We start from the raw sequence: 4568 nt of genomic DNA on the forward strand, positions 1-4568 counted from the left end.
ATGATTATCACACATGAAATTTAAAATAAATATTAATTCTTGAATATCATCCAATATATAACCAGTGTTCAAATTTTCCCAATTATCTCATAACTTTTTCAACAATTTGTTTACATGAGGTCTCACAAAAGGCCATGCATTGCAATTGGTTGTTATGTCACTGTAATCTTTTAATTTATAGATTTTTTTCCTTTCATCTTATTTGTTGACAAAACTAGTTCGCTTGCTTTGATTGGATTTTGATTATTGCCTTACTGAGGTGTTACTTGACATGTTCCTTCACTTTTGTTTATGGTGAATCAACTTTTAGAGCTAAAGATCGGTCAGATTCATGTTCAAATTTCTAGCAAGAACACATCATGATGTTGATGTACACTTCAATCAAGAGCCACATATGTGTAGTTACTTCTGCTTCTGTGAGGTTTTGTAGCACTTGATAAATGTCTCCCAGGTCTCTTAATTCATTAGAAATAGACTCTGCCTTTGCTGGTTTGAAAGAATGCATGTACCCTAGAAAAGCCATGCATTAATCCTAATTCCATTTTATAAAGGCAGCCATTTCTTCTAATTCCTATTCTGTATTGTATATTTGAAACTGTAATTAGATCATTTCCCTGGAGATGTGACTAAATCAAGAGTGGTCGTTAAGCTGGATTTGGGGTGGATTCGGGTGGGTCTTGATTAGTTTACTGGAATCCTATAAAAGAGAATGACGAGAGAGAAAGCCAGAAGATTCAGAGAGAGCAGAGAATGCTGCAGCACCGTGAAGCAGAGAGTCTACCTGCCAGCACTTTGGAGATGAAGAAGGAAAACACCTCCCAGGGAGCTTCATGAAACAGCAAGCCAGGAGAGAAAACTAGCAGATGACGCCATGTTCACCATGTGCCCTTCCAACTGAGAGAGAAACCATGACTATGTTCACCATATGCCTTCTCACTTGAGAGAGAAACCCTGAACTTCATCAGCCTTCCTGAACCAAGGTATCTTTCCCTGGATGGATGCCTTAAATTGGACATTTCTACAGATTTGTTTTAATTGGGACTTTTTTTAGCCTTACAACTGTAAACTAGCAACTTATAAAATTCCCCTTTTAAAAAGCCATTCCGAGAGAAGAGTAGCATGACCCCTGTGCAAGGATGACATGCAAATTCATGAAGTGTTCCATATTTTAAATTAACCTTTAAAAAAAAAAAGCCATTCTGTTCCTGGTATATTGCTTTCCAGAAGCTGGCACACTAGAACAATCCCTTTTAAGGGAAAGAAAGATGGAACTCCCAGGTTGAATGAGGGAAGTGTTGGCCACCTCTTAATTGCAGACTTTCTGTCTTCCCCAGGGTATCTACTCTCAGGTGTTTGCTGGGATATGTGCATCGAATTCTGCAGGTGCTTTAGTATATCTGGCTGATTAAAAAAGACATCTCTTTTTTTTTCACAATTTAATATTTGAATCCAAGTAAACAAACAGACAAAAATGATGGAATTCTTTTTTAATCAGGTTTTATAAATATTTATGTACATTTTACTTTATTTTATTTATTTATTTATTTATTTTGCATGGGCAGACACCAGAAATTGATCCCGGGTCTCCAGCATGGCAGGTGAGAACTCTTATGCACATATTTTAATAGTTTCATACTTTAGCCATAGTCCTCTAGAACAAACTTAATAAATTGTTTGACACAGTAACGTTATGTACATGGTACATAGCCCAAAACAGACAGTGTTTTTTTCTCCCAGACACCAATTTTCCCTGTCTGGAAGCAACCATTGTTCCAAGTTTGTGTATCCTTCCAGAGATGGTCTTCAAATAAACAAGAACATCTGACTATAGCTATTCACTTACCATTTTTTAACATGAAATTTGCTTCTGTTTTCTTACATAAAAATAATACTTAAATCACTGTGAAAAACCCAAATAGTACCAAAAAAAAGTATGGAGAAGAAACTGAAAAACACCAATCTTTATTCTACACAGGTATAGTCACTAATAACATTTTGTGACTAACACTATCATTATAAATAGAATAAATGACAGTATAAAGGGTTCTTCTATCTGCACTTTCATATGCAAATAGAAGAACCCTTTATCTCACGTCTCATCTTTGCAGCACTGAAGGTTTGTTATAGGCAGAGAGCTGTGCTAGGCACTGGGGACATTGGAGTGGAGAGCTAAGGTCCTTAGTCAGGGAAGCCTAGACAGATGTTTGTAGACCACCCACCTGGTCTTGCATCCTTCATGGGGGCTATAAATTCCCTCTTATACACACTGTGCTGGTTTGAAACTGTTATGTACACCAGAAAAAAGCATGCTCTTCTAATCCTAATCCAATCTTGTAGGGGCAGAACTATTGTAGGGCGGGATCTTTTGATTAGGTTGTTTCCATGGAGATATGACCCACCCAACCATGCGTGTGTTCTTTAATTACATGGAGATGTGGCCCTGCCCATTCGAGGTGGGTCCTACTTTGTTTACTGGAGTACTTGAAAGAGCTTGTAAAGCCAGAGAGCTCAGAACTCACATGGAGAGCAGAGAAATGAAATCAAGACACAGATGTTTGGAGATACTAAGCTAAGAGAGATACAGAAGCTCAGAGAGGAGGCTACTAGAACCAGAAGCAGAAAACAATGAAACTTGATAGCAAAGAGTCAGCAAACATTGCCATGTGCTTTCCCATGTGACAGAGAGCCCCAGAAGTGATCAGCCTTTCTAAAGTGAAAGTATACTCTTGTTGATGCCTTAATTTGGACATTTTCATGGCCTTAGAAATGTAAATTTGTGACTTAATAAATACCTTTTGTAAAAGTCAATCCATTTCTGGTATATTACATTACAGCAGCATTAGTAAACTGAAATCCATGATTTCCTTTATTCTGGACCATGGAAGAGAAGAAGAGGGTTCTGACCCTCGGATCTTACTCTATAGCTATGAACTCTAGAAGAGACTGAGACAGGCAACTTCTGACATAGCCCCCAATGATCCCCACCTCCTGGTGTCCTTCCCAGTGTGTAATCCCCTCCTGTTGACTATGGGATGAACCTAATGACTTGCTTTTAACCAACAGAATATGCCAAAGTTGATGGGATATCAAATCCATCTTGGTTTACAAAAGTTTGTGACTCCCATCTTGCTAGCAGGCTCTACCCATGTTTCCTTGGCTTTGATGAAAAAAGGTTCTATGGAGAGAGGCCCACATGGCAGAAAATTGGTGGCAGCCTTTGCCCAATAAACAGCAAGGAAGGGATGCCCTCAAGAGACTGCATCCTGCCAACAACACGTGAATGTGGAAATGGATCTCTTTTCCAGTAAGAGGAAAAGAGCCTGCACTGGCACCTTGGTTGCAGCCTGAGAGAACTCTCAGTGAGCCATTCCCAGACCTTGAACCACAGAAAGTGTGAAGTAAGAAATGTGTTGTGTTGTTTTAAGTTGTAAATTTGGGTAATCTGCTATGCAGCAATAGATAACTAATAGAAGGGCTAAAGAGCTTAAACCATACTTATCTGGGCCTTGTTTTCAAAAACTTCACCAAACTCTGGTAATTGGAAAAAGAAGGGCATGGAATTGTTAAAAAATATAAAACTAAAGTTTGAGGGATTTTCTTTAATACAATTTTTAATGATGCTTTAAAAAGACCAAAACTATCAAAGAATGGAATTATGGGCCAAAGTTTTTAAAATATGCCCTCTGCTGACGTAAATTTTTTATCAGAATTATTTGAGATTAAGAAAAAAAATAGTGGAATGTAACAACTCTAACTTATTGCTTCAAGACATAATCAATTGTTATTGAACTAAAACCTTTCTTTTCCATTCTAGCAATTCTCCATAAGCTTAGAAAATAAAGAGGTGTTGGCAGTTGGAGAAATAGACAACTCCTTTTAGGGTGCTTTGGGAAAACATTTCCTTTCTTTTATATCTCTATTAGTCCTCTAATAAGCTTCTTAATCTTTATGTTTGTTTTAACAAGTTGGATTTTAATATATCCCCCTGCTGGGTGCCTCAAAAATTAAACAACAAAATTTATTTAATTAGTTGTTTTTGCGCTACTCTATTTTTTCAATCATTTGCTAAAGATATTTGAGATCATTTACAGTAAAAAGACAAAAGTCCTTCCTGTATTTGTGGAAAGAATGAAAATAATGTACATTCATTTGTCCTAGATCAGTTAGCATTAAATTTAGGCATGATTTCCTGATACTCAAAACATAAAGTGGATCACGAATTATGGAATGGTGAATTAAAGGGGCTTTCTTAAGGACAGAGAACATTATGTATTCATTGCTATAATTCAGTGTTTAGTTCAGCCAGGCACATCGCTGATATTTGCTGAAGGAAGGAATGAGTGTGTCCCTGATTCCTCTTTCTGAAGCTGCACTATTTTTCTCCAAGTTTTGAATTCTCTGAAGCTTTTTAAAACTCAACAAATTGGATTGCTAACCTTAAATTGCTCAGACATGAAAAATCAAATCTGAATTTCAAGCAATACAAAGTTTAAAGGAAGAAATTTCTGCCATGGCATGGTATTATAATTCTTTAGTTGATGTGGGGGTTACTTTTGGAAATAACATTT

The 4568-nt window shown here is 37.0% G+C and overlaps 1 pseudogene; it reads left to right on the forward strand.

The window, feature by feature from the left end:
• Positions 1–1077: 1077 nt before the first annotated feature.
• Positions 1078–1171, forward strand: LOC143689250 (U6 spliceosomal RNA; annotated as a pseudogene).
• Positions 1172–4568: the final 3397 nt, after the last annotated feature.

Source organism: Tamandua tetradactyla, chromosome 6, assembly GCF_023851605.1.
Source record: "Tamandua tetradactyla isolate mTamTet1 chromosome 6, mTamTet1.pri, whole genome shotgun sequence".
NCBI classification, from domain to species: domain Eukaryota; kingdom Metazoa; phylum Chordata; class Mammalia; order Pilosa; family Myrmecophagidae; genus Tamandua; species Tamandua tetradactyla.